A 12873-nucleotide genomic window follows, 5' to 3' on the forward strand; every position below is an offset into this window, starting at 1 on the left:
GGTTACTGCATATTATATGAGGAAATAAACTGTTCAATATATATTCTTTATTATGCTGTAAGCAAGTCACAATTTTATCTTTTTCTAAAAATTACCTTTTAACATCTCTTTGTAACCTTTCTATATCCATCAGAATAGTCTGTGAATGTATAAAAGTCTAATGTCTTTAAATTATGTTAAAGGATCATCTTATGTGTGAACTTCATGTACTAAAGCAAGGATGGTAAATACAATTTAAATGTTTATGTCAGAGCTAATAAGATTGATATACAAATAGACAGACAAAGGGACAGATTATGTTCCAGTAATTGGTAACCTTCATTCCCCTGAGTTTTATCAATTGATCCTCTGAAAATTAAAAATGGATGCTTGAATAAATAGAACTATTGCACTCTTATGACTGCTAGTCATACAAAACAGATAAATTCAATATAATAGGAAAGAGTTCACAGTAGTTCAACCACATGTAATAGTTGTGAAGAAGAGAACATATGTGACCAAAGTGAATAGAAAAAGATAAAAATATACTTGAGAGCTAGTGCTGAGCAAGAAAAGGGTGAGAAAGGAAACAAATCTCTTCCATCTACATTACACCCATATCTCCACTGGACTCTATTTCTCCTTCCAGTTCAAAATGTCTGTCACTGGGAAATACAAACCACCCATTGTCAGAGTCTGTGGATGCCGGTTAATAACAATGTTTCTCTTCTGCTAAATGCAAAGTAAACACTAAGATAACAGTTCTTAGGTAAATTTTTCATTTTGGGTAATCTGACTATCTATTTGACACCTAAAATTTTGTTGCCATGGGACAATATCAAAATGATGAATCTTGGATCCATGTACTATAGGTGTACCTGTCATAGAACTGATTGTTACAGACTTTTCGCATGGCATGCATGAAAGAGTTTCATTTTAATTCATTTTCTGAGGAAATACATTATTTCCTCAGAAAGTTATTTATATACAAATAGTGTTTGTACTATTCTCACAAGTACTGGGAATTTTTACTAAACCATTCAACTCTTGTTTCTTTATTACCTCAACAAATTTCCATTAGCTAAGAACCTGAAAGTCTCTGTAGAGAAGACTTAAGAAAATAAGGAAGGGTTAAAAGAGAAGAAAGGAAGAGAACACAACAAGAAAAGAATTGAGTAAAGTATAGAGGACATTAGCGACAAACACAATAACAACAGCAGATTAGCAAGAAAGCGTGTAGTGATTCATAGATTACCTGAAATTAGAATTGATTAACTCTAGTTTGTAGGAAAATACTATAATAAATATTAGAAGACCAACTTTCTATTTTGGTTTTATTGCTCTCTATCTATGTTATTTTTTAACATATCATACACATTCTTGCGTTATGTCTCTTCATGGTAAATATTGAGTTTGGATTAATTTAGTGATTTCCAAAGTTAATGATACGAGTTGTGATAAAGTTTTTACCTGCTTGTCATAAAATTAGAAAGACAAAAAATATATATTTTGTTTTATTTTTTAGAGACAGAGTCTCTCTCTGTTGCCCAGGCTGGAGTGCAGTGGTACAATCATAGCTCACTGCAGCCTCAAACTCCTGGGGTCAAGCAATCCTTCCACCTCAGCCTCCCGAGTAGCTGGGACTACAGACACGCACCACCACACTTGGCTAATTTTTTTATTTTTTTATTTTTTATAGAGATGGAGTTTCATTATATTGCCCAGGCTGGTCTAGATCCCTTGAGCTCAAGTGATCCTCCCACCTCAGCCACACAAAGTACTGGGATTAAAGGTATGAGACATGATGCCCTGTCTGTTGTTTTATTTTTAATAAAATTAAATATATTAAATTTCAAAAGTTTTCTCTGATTTTGAAATTAGTCTTCCATATCATAGGGAGAATCACATAATTTAGGATTAGGTTTGCCTGAAGGTAATGTTAAATTTGAGATATTTATTAAATATGTAAGTGGAATTGTCAATAGGTAGCTGGACCCTGTGTTTGGTTACAAATCAAATGCTTTTAAAATTCACTCCTTGTTTGTATTCACTCTTCATCCCCCAAACTATGCCCTGAGATAGGTCTATCGACACTTACTGCTACAGTAAGAGATGGGGTCTTTAATGGGTGACCAGGCCATGAGGGTCTCTCCCTTGTTACTGGGATTAAGGCCCCCATAAAAGGCTTCATACATTTGGCTAGTTTGTCCTCCCATTTTACATGTGAGGACATAGTGTTCCTCTCCAGATGATGGACCCCTCACCAGACTACCAAACCTGCCTTGGTCTTGAATGTTTCAGCCTCCAGAATATGATTGTAGGCTGTCCAGGCTTCAGAACTGTTTAAAAATAAATTTCTGTTCTTTACAAATCACATGGTCTGAGGTAATTTGTCATAGCAGCACTATGTCTCTGAGACTCCTAAAATTTGAATTGGTAATTCACAGTTAGGTAGGTAGTCAGACATGAGCAGGGCAGGAGAGGGCTCCCTCACTACCAGGAATGTTTGGTGACCATTAGATGATGGTCAGACAGTTGTTAAAATATCTCTCTAAAATAATAATTGGTTGCAGCCTGCACCAGGTAAAGGCAGTCTTCTAATAGATAGAAAACATCTAAAGCTGGGGAGCAGCAACTTTCTGATAAGATCTTGGGAGTTAGGCAAGTGGGCTCAAGTATGCACACTAACAGACAAAACGGTAGAGTTTAACTGGTATGTGTTCTTCCTAGGAACACTCAGCTGGTAAGGGAAAATCACCTCAAGTAAGCATGCAAACAACTTCTGTAAACACACTGAGTGTGCGGCCCCTCCCAAGTGCTGGCAGGCCACTGCACATGTGAACAGCCCACCCCAAGGGAAAAGTCAGGAGAGAAGAGATGCAAAACCTGGAAGAGATTCAAGCATGCGCACTTGAATCTCTCAAGTCGCCCGCTTGGCCCTCTTTCAAATGTACTTCACTTCCTTTTGTTCCTCCTCTAAAACTTTTTAATAAACTTTCACTTCTGCTCTAAAACTTGCCTCAGTCTCTCACTTTGCCTTATGCCCCCTCAGTTGAATTATTTCTTCTAAGGATGGAAGAATTGAGGTTGTTGCAGACCCACACAAATTTACCACTGCTTACAATGGGGGAGGTATTTTAAAAACACAGAAATACTGCATTGTTGTTTTACGTTGTTCACCCATGAATCTACTAGGTTTCCATGAGTAGGTGTGGAATGTCTATTAGTTGGTTGTTTTTTTCATAAATAGGTGATTTATCTGGTTCTAAGTAGAGGACATTAAGACTAGCTCAACTCACTAAGACCCTGAATAGAATCTGAATCTTTTCCTTGCTTTCACACTCACTGCAGGACCCTACCCAAATGTCATAACTAGTGATACATAGGCCCTTAATAATTTTATTCTCTTATTTCCATTGGCTTCCTGAATAAAATGGAAAGGAGAAAATGTTTTGAAGAGTGGAAAATCCTTTAGAGACAAACCAGGAGTAAATCTCTGGTCTAAGGCATGAGCAATTAATATTCACTCTTTTTTGATTTTTAAAAACATTGGCTAGATTCTATTGCTACCGTAGGGGCCAAGGGAAAAACTTTATTTTTGTCCTCTGAATGTTTGCTGAAAAATCAACTCACAAAGGCAGATTAATAAGAGAAAAGGCATAGAAATTTATTAACATGCACATGGGGAAGAACCACAGAGTAATTATCCATACTCCTTGCTCCCCAGTGTGGTTCAGAAGTTTATGTATTGTCTTTTACAGAAAGAATAGAAGCTTGGATCCTGACAAAACAGGTTATGGGAGGGGAAAAAAGAAGGAATTCTGTTGAAGTGCAATAAAATAATTTTAGGGAGAATGAATAAATGGGGAACAGAGATTAACTTATAAATAGTTCTTTCTGGAATCTGAACGAGCCTGAGAGACAAACTCTATCTTATAAAAGGGTCTCTTCAGGTGTGGTTATATGCTACCTTCTTGGTCTTCTTTTCTATAATAGATAATGGGTTACTGGGTAGGGTAAGAAAAAAATTTTTTCTCCTTAGGGGGTCCATCTGACCTGGTCTTCATTTAGATAGGGAAAAAGTCTCTTCCAGAGTCTGTTGACCTCTAAGGCCTTTAATTAGAAATACTCACTATACCAGGGAGCCATGTTTTAGGATTAAATCCCTGCACTCCTTCCCTACTTAAACTTCATCCTGTTTGAGAATTACTAACTCTATTTGGATTCTACTTCATTTAACAACCATTCATTCAATAATTGTTTATTCTCTACCTATTATATTATGCAATAGGCTAAACATGGATGAGGCCAATAATAGAAACAGCATAGGTTTTCAAGGAGCCTGAAGTCTAGTGTAAGATAGAGGCATATTAAAAACTGATACCCATTGTAACTTTTAGGCGTTAGAATTAAGTACTGCGGAAACACTGGGAAGAATGTTTATTGGACACACACATTTGTATGTAGGAGTCAAGGCCCTCGTCTCCTGGAGGCTTGAACATCACTAACATGAGGCAGATTGATTAACAGGAGAAAAGGTATACAAATGCATTTAATGTGTATACATAGGAACCTTCACCATGAAGACCCAAAGACAGAGGGGAAATTGTCCATTTTTATGCTTAGGTTCAACAAAGTGTGGACAGCCATGTGGAAATGTGATTGGACAAAATGGTATGATCTAGTGGTGATAGACTGAATTGGGAAACTCAGCAAGGTCCTTCTGTCTAGATTCTTCTTTGCCTCTCTGGGCATGCCTTACTTCCTTTCAGATATGGGAAATGGCCCTCTCTGGAATGAGGATCTTTTAACAAATAGTCAAACAAGACAGATCAGATAATTTCTTTATGGCCAGTTTTTGACACAGGTAAGGTATAAGGACAATGGTAGTACTATTTTTAAGTTTTGTGACTGGCTTTAAAGAAAACTGGCTCTGGTTTCTATGACCTATCTTGAAGAGGAGGTATTCTAATTTCTATGGCTGGCATTGGGGGAAAATAGGACTGCGATACAGGAGGGCAGAAGAAGTTCAGCGAATAATTTTTGCTTCTAAGGCTTCTTTGGAAGACTTTATTTTTGGGTATTATTTTCTAGCCCCATGTACATTCTCAGATTCCCTTTACCACCCACCTCCTTTTCCTTTCTTTCCTAGTGTGCTTACATAAAAATTAAAAACAAGTTACTTATCCAACTCTGGATTTCAATAAAATGTTCTACTGCAGGATATGCACTTTGGCTTTTTGACCAGCCTCTAAAGGGCAAGATGATAACATCTAGAAAGCTAGCTTCCAATGTTACAACTTTGACTAATGGAAAAGAGAAATCATAGAGAACAGGGGCTAATATGCTACCCTCCTCTTTTTTTCTAAATGAAATACTGTGAGGTGTAGTTTCTCCTTCCAAACTTTCCAGATAAACCAATATGCTGAGCAAATACATCTGAGAAACAGCATCCTATGCCTTTTGGTAGCTTATTGTCATGTAGTGACCAGGCAGGCGAGGTAGGCAAGATATAGTACCATATTGCTGAATATATTTTCTTCTTTTTATCCTCAATGTTACCATTCAAGACTTCCATCTCCTAAACAAATTCTTAGCACTTTAAATCTTGCCTCTGGCTGTGATTCCAGAAGACCCGGCTTAATACACATACTTAACTTTGCTTCGCGAAGATCATAATTTTACCATAAGAGAACCAACATTTTTACTATAGTCAGAGTTAAAATAAAAGCAGTTTTTATATTGACATTATTTTTTATCTGAAGAAAAGTCCCATTCTTTAAAAAAAAAACAAAAAAAAACAAAGATAAGCTTTATCAAAACAGCATTCCTAGTAGGGTTAAATTATGAGACAATCACATTAAGGGCAGTTTCTCTGCATGTGGTTGTATGAGTGTATTTTGCACAAAGTCTTCCAATCTAGGAATTAAACAGAGTTTAAAACCCAGTTTCGGCTAAACTTGCTCATCAAGCCCTTAGCATCAGTTTATAGCTGTATCTTTTCAGAGGAAAGGACAGTTTTATTAAATGTACTTGATAAGAGATACTGACATCCCTATCTTTGCACTTGCCTTTTATCTACTTATATAGTCATGTAAAAACGTAAATTTAGAATTCTTAGCACAAATAATTCCAAAGGGAAAATTAATCATACAATCTTATCACGCAGCCAGTTTTAATATTTTAAAAGATAATCAATTGCAATTAAAATAACTTTTGTTTCTGAAGACAGTAACCCCATACTTTAGTGAGAAGAAGGGTAAAATCAGTAAGAAATACTTTTCTCCAAAATTTGTTTGCTTTATTTTCCATATAAGGCTTTGAACCTTGAATGCTTACCAATAAATACTATTTGTCATATAATGTCTGCTACATAATAAATACTTAATTGGTTTTATAAATGAAATTTGACAGATCACTGGTCTGTGGTTCATTAAATAATCCACTTGACCAATACATTTATGAAGAAGAACTAACTTTGTGGCAGATCTCACCAATTAATTAAAATTAACAGAAATATCTGGTGAAGTTTTTAATGTGAGAGATATTCAGGCTTCTTCCTACTTCTGGTATTATAGATGACTACTGCAGTACCCAACCTTTTTGGCACCAGGGACTGGTTTTGTTGAGGACAATTTTTCCTTGGACTGTATGGGAGGTGGTTATGGGATGATTGAAGCACATTACATTATTGTGCACTTTTATCCTATTATTATTACATTGCAATGTATAATGAAATAATTATACAACTCACCATAATGTAGAATCAGTTGGGGCCCTTAGCTTGTTTTCCTGCCATGAGACAGTCCCATCTGGGGGTTTATGGAGATAGTGATGGATCATCAGCATTAGATTCTGAGAAGGAGCGTGCAACCTAGATCCCTTGCATGTGCAGTTCACAACAGGGTGTGCACTCCCATGAGAATCTAATGCCACCTGCTGATCTGATAGGAGGCAGAGCTCAGGTGGTAATGTGAGCACTGAGAAGTGGTTATAAATACAGATGAAGCTTTGCTAATTTGCCCTCCACTCACCTCCTGCTGTGCAACATGGTTCCTAACAGGACTGGTCCATGGCCCAGAGTTGGGGACCCCTGGATGAGTAGATACTGTGAAAGGACTTGACAATTAAAAGAAAACCCTGGATAACTCACAACAACAACGAAATATATTTTATACCTTGCAGAGAAACCCTAAAGCAGGCAGCAGCTCAGAAGTCCCAGCAGCTTTCAGCATTGCAAGAAGAGAACGTTAAACTTGCTGAGGAGCTGGGGAGAAGCCAGGGACAAAGTCACAAGTCATCAAAAAAATTAACCACCCCCCCTAAAGAATTGATAATGTTTTGTTGTAGAAAACATTGAAAACATTTAGCAAAATAGCTATTTGAAATGTAGTATATGCATGGCTTTTATATATATATATTATATATATACTATATATATATATATATATAGACTCTTATGGAAATTAGTAAAAAATATTTAACAACGGAAATGTCACCTAAGATCAGTCTTGTGTGACAAATAGGCATTAGGTAGGTAGAACAGATTATGACCATATTTAGGCAAGAGAGAAAAGCATAGAGCATGAGAGCATAACCATACATGCAAGGAGTGGAGGAGCAGGCAATAAAAAGGGAGTTATATCCTTATTGGTCATGTGATTGTGCTTCATTTTCTCTTTAAGTCATTAGTAAACTCCAGAATGACTTTGAAGATTTGAAAACAGTTTTAGAGACACAATTCTGACAAGTAGGATTTTAAAAATGGTTTGTAGCATTATCAGACTAAATGCTGGAAAGTCATCCAGGAAGCAGTTGTGTTGTACAGGAAGAGGAAATTTTCTTCTCTCTCACTTTGAAGGATCAATAATTTGAGTCTATAAAATAAACTGACAATAGACAGATTAACAAGAGAAAAGGCATAGAAGTCTGGTATGTGCACATGTTTATGGAAGCCACATAAAATATGAGACTTGTAAATGGGACAGATGACTGAAATTGCTGTACCATACAGAAAAATATAGGGGCTAGGAGTTCATGGAGGATGATGGTGACAAGCCTTTGGAGGGTAAGGAGAGGAAATTTACTATAAATAAACATTGTCCTCTTATTAAGCAGATGATAAAACTCTCAGGTAATACCCTTCAGAAGAATATGTGACATCCTGTAGCAATCTCAGAACAGGGATGTTAATATGATCTTTTCTAAATCCAGATAATGGGAATAAGGAAGCCTTAGAGAAAGCCTGTTTACATTTGTTATTTACTAATGTAAATGCATTCCTTTGTAGATGCAAATCTCTCCCACAAAAGGACAGCTTTTCAGAGCTATTCCTGTGTTCACAAGCCCTCCTAATAGCCATTTCAAAATATACCAAAGAAACAAACTTTGAAGTGACATATTTTAATCTCCCACAATGGGTTGGCACAAAGTAAGATAAATTCACACCACTTTCAACATCCTAATTAAATTAGGGTATTTTGTTACCTATAATTTAAGTCTATCTATAATTTCAGTTATATTGGTTCACCTAGAGTAGAGCGGGACTCTGAAAGACAAACTTTCATTAGCTAAACTCAGAGAAAACTGATTATTTAACCCATCAGACATAGAGCATTCTAGTTACTGAAACAGTCCTGACTCCTTTTCTTAGTATCAGCTCTTTGGGAACTGATAGAGTTATTAGAAGTTTGTTAAGTGTTCATAGAGTTATTAAATTATGATAAGTGATAATTTATGTGAAACAGCCAATAAATATTCAGAAGTAATTTCTGAATATTCAAATGTATAATGTTATTCTTTCTTAGGCGAGACTGTCCTTACTTACTGATGTAACTGCCCAATAGGTTCATTTTGTCCACTGCCCAGACAGAGATAATTTATCAAGACACTGTAACTGCAATAAAGAAAGAGTAATTCACACAGAAGTGACTGTGCAGGAGACTGAAGTTTTATTATTACTTAAATTCTTCTCCCAGAACATTCAGGAATTGGAGTTTTGAGGATAATTTGGTGGGTAGGGGATCAGTGAATCGAAAGTTCTGATTGGTCAGGTAGGAGACGAACTCATAGGGAGTCGAAGCTGTCCCCTTTTGCTGATTCAGTTCTTGGGTAGCAGGGACCACAAGACCAGATGAACCAGTTTATTGGTTTGGGTGGTGTCAGTTGATCCATAGATTTTACAATAGTGATGTTATCCCTAGGAGCTATTTGGGGACTGTCAGAATCTTGCAGCCTCCAGCTGCATGACTCCTAACCCATGATTGTTTTATTATACTTTAAGTTCTAGGGTACATGTGCACAATGGGCAGGTTTGTTACATATGTATACATGTGCCATGTTGGTGTGCTGCACCCATTAACTCATCATTTGCATTAGGCATATCTCCTAACGCTATCCCTCTCCCAATCCCCCTCCCCATAATAGGCCCCGGTGTGTGATGTTCCCTATCCTGTGTCCAAGTGATCTCATTGTTCAATTCCCACCTATGAGTGAGAACATGCGGTGTTTGGTCTTCTATTCTTGCGATAGTTTGCTGACAATGATGGTTTCCAGTTGCATCCATGGCCCTACAAAGGACATGAACTCATCCTTTTTTATGGCTGCATAGTATTGATTTCTAATCCTGTGGCTAATTTGTTAATCCTGCAAAGGCAGTTTAGTCCCCAAGCAAGAAGGGGTTTGTTTGGGGAAAGAGTGGTTATTGTCTTTGTTTCAAGGTTAAACTATAAACTAAGTGTCTCCCAGAGTTAGTAATGCCTATGCCCAGGAATAAAAAATGACAGCTTGGAGGTTAGAAGCAAGATGGAGTTGGTTATGTCAGATCTCTCTCACTGTAATAATAGTCTCAGTTATAATTTTTGCAAAGGCAGTTTCACTGGCAGCTGAGAAAGATAGAAGATTATTAAATAAAATGTCTATAAGACTAGAGCAAGCTTTCTAAGAAAGAGAATGATTAGATTAAAATGCAAAAGGAGAAGTTTCTGCTAGTGGGTGGTATTTGTATTTTAAGAGCAGAATTTTATGGTTCATAGGTTCAAGCAAATACCCAACGTGCCAGACGTTAACTGCCACTTAGCAACAGTGATAGAGAAGAAGAAAACATCTGGTTGTGGATAATGAGCCAGAGCTTCTCAGCTCCCTTGGATGCTAATAGTATTGGGTAAAGGTCATGGTAAAAGGCCATCTGGCTCCCTGTTAGAGATCTGTAGAGACCTTTCCAAGCACTGCAAATTATCAGCATATTTGTAGGAAACTGCAGGTAAGAAAATCTATTAAGTAGTAATATTTAACCACCAGTTTTAAATTTCTGACATTATTATATTTGATTAGCATTGTGGCTACTAAATAATAGATTTGTATCACAAACTATTAAAACACATGAACTATGTAATGATAATATGCAAGTTAGAAAAACTACATTTTAGATACCAAACAAATCATACTCATGTATTTAAGTTATATGAAACAATCAATAAATATGCAGAAGAGCTCTGTGTAGAATTGCAACTTAGAAGAGATTTACTTTCAACAAATACTTTTATTTTCTGATTTTTCCTTAATTCCTATGTTCATCATATGTCTATCAAAAGCTTCTTAATGGAAAACTTACATTGTCACTCATTCCTTATATAAACTCAATTGTTTTTTTTTTTTTTTTTTAGAAGGAGTCTCGCTCTGTCACCCAGGCTGGAGTGCAGTGGCCAGATCCCAGCTCACTGCAAACTCCGCCTCCCAGGTTTACGCCATTCTCCTGCCTCAGCCTCCCGAGTAGCTGGGACTACAGGCGCCCGCCACCTCGCTCAGCTAGTTTTTTGTATTTTTTTAGTAGAGACGGGGTTTCACCGTGTTAGCCAGGATGGTCTCGATCTCCTGACCTCGTGATCCGCCCGCCTCGGCCTCCCAAAGTGCTGGGATTACAGGCTTGAGCCACCGCGTCCGGCCTAAACTCAATTGTTATCTTGTGATTTAAAGAAATTGTGGAATATCTCTGTGTCAGACACTATGCCTGGCATTGGGGACCCCAAAAAATTAACACCCTAAAGAATTGATAGTTTTGTTGTAGAAAACCTTTACAAAATGCTATTTGAAATGTAGTATAATGCATGCTTATGTGTATGTATACATATATATATATATATATAAAATGACTCTTATGGAAATTATTTAGAAATGTTTAACAAAAGAAATGTCATCCAAGTTCAGTCTTATGTGACAAATAGCATTAGGTAGGTAGAACAGAATATGAGCATATTTAGGCCAGAGAGAACACCACAGAGCATGAAAGCATAACCATTCATGTAAGGAGCAGAGGAGTAGGCAATAAAAAGGGAGTTATATCCTTATTGGTCACCTCACCGTGCTTCATTTTCTCTTTACGTCATTAGTAAACTCCAGAATGACTTTGAAGCTTTGAGTTTTAGAGACACAATTCTGACAAGTAGGATTTTAAAAATGGTTTGTAGCATTACCAGACTAAATGCTAGAAAGTCATCTAGGAAGCAGTTGTGGTAACAGAGGAAGAAAATACTGATTATCTAAACTAAAACATGATTCAGTGAAGACAAAGAAGAGAATGTGTATTTCAGAGATATTCAAAAAAATAGTATCAACAAATTTTGTTGTGAAATGGAGCAGGAGGGCTTTGATAGAAATATGCAAAGGTGGATTGTAAATTAGAGTTTTGGTACACTGAATGGATAATAATCACATTCAATGTTGGGGCCCCCAAATCACTATGCTAAAGGAAAACGTCAAGCTGGGAGCTGCTCAGAGCAAACCTGGTTTCCATTCTATTCAAAATCACCCTTCTTTTCACTGAGATAAATGCATATCTGATTGCCTCCTTTGCAGAGGCTAATCAGAAACTCAAAGAAATGCAACCATTTTTCTCCTAATTATTCTATGACCTGGAAGCCCCTTCCTCACTTCAAGTTGTCCCACCTTTCCAGATCAAATCAATGTTCATCTTACATACGTTCATTGATGTCTCATGCCTCCCTAAAATGTCTAAAACCAAACTGTGCTCTGATCACCTTGGGCACATGTTTTCAGGACCTCCTGAGGCTGTATCATGGGTGCTCATCCTCAACCTTGGCAAAATAAACTTTCTAAGTTAACTGACACCTCTCTCAGATTTTTGGGTTCACATTTTGGTAACCACAAAGTGATTCTGAGTGGAGGCACCCTTGACCTTTGATGAATCGCCTATCAATGCTTGGTACCAGCATAAGCTAACTTTATGGCTCAAACCAATAGGATAATTTGCTAAAGCCTGGGAGCACCCCCACCAGAGAATCCCTGATCTTCCAAAATTTGGTCTATATTTAACATTTATTTCGTCTTTTTTGGGGGTGAAGGGGAGTTTTATTTGCTTCCAATAAGAAAGGCAAGATTTCCTGTTTCCATGACAATGAAAGACAGGCAACTCCTTTATGGAGTTTAAGTTCGCTCCCAGCAGGGAAGACGAGTTTGAGTTCATTTTTTCTGCTTTTAGGATGGTAGGAAGCAGTTTCGGCCTGATATCCGTCACTAGGTAAGTAGCTGAATTCGGTTTTGTCTTGGGTAACTTTTTAACAACGACCTGGTCCAAATTTCTCTTTACTAGTAGAGTGTTCAGTAATCATATTGTTGGGGATTTTTATTGTTATTTGTTCTGGTCTTCTCCCATCAGATTTAACCAATTCCACTTGACTTTAACAAATTCTATTTGACTTTGTCAAATCTGAGTGAGAATTCCAAAGTATGGGTAAAAAAGCTTCTCTATTTTGGTTGTAATTTCTTGCAGCTGCAAAAGAGGGGAAAAAAAAACAAAAAAACAAAAAAGCAAAGACAAAACAAAACTCCAAAACGATGTCATTGGTTTCTAGGTTTGTCTCCTGTCTTAGAAAAAAA

At 36.9% G+C, this 12873-nt stretch overlaps 1 long non-coding RNA gene across 1 annotated transcript; it reads left to right on the forward strand.

Moving 5' to 3' along the window:
- The first annotated feature begins 434 nt into the window (after window positions 1-434).
- On the forward strand, window positions 435-7257 carry LOC108520967 (uncharacterized). The gene is made up of 3 exons (XR_001883074.1): window positions 435-444; window positions 4415-4417; window positions 7165-7257. It is a non-coding gene; the product is annotated as an uncharacterized LOC108520967 (long non-coding RNA).
- Window positions 7258-12873: the final 5616 nt, after the last annotated feature.

Source organism: Rhinopithecus bieti, unplaced genomic scaffold, assembly GCF_001698545.2.
Source record: "Rhinopithecus bieti isolate Rb0 unplaced genomic scaffold, ASM169854v2 scaffold_55570, whole genome shotgun sequence".
In the NCBI taxonomy this organism is placed as follows: domain Eukaryota; kingdom Metazoa; phylum Chordata; class Mammalia; order Primates; family Cercopithecidae; genus Rhinopithecus; species Rhinopithecus bieti.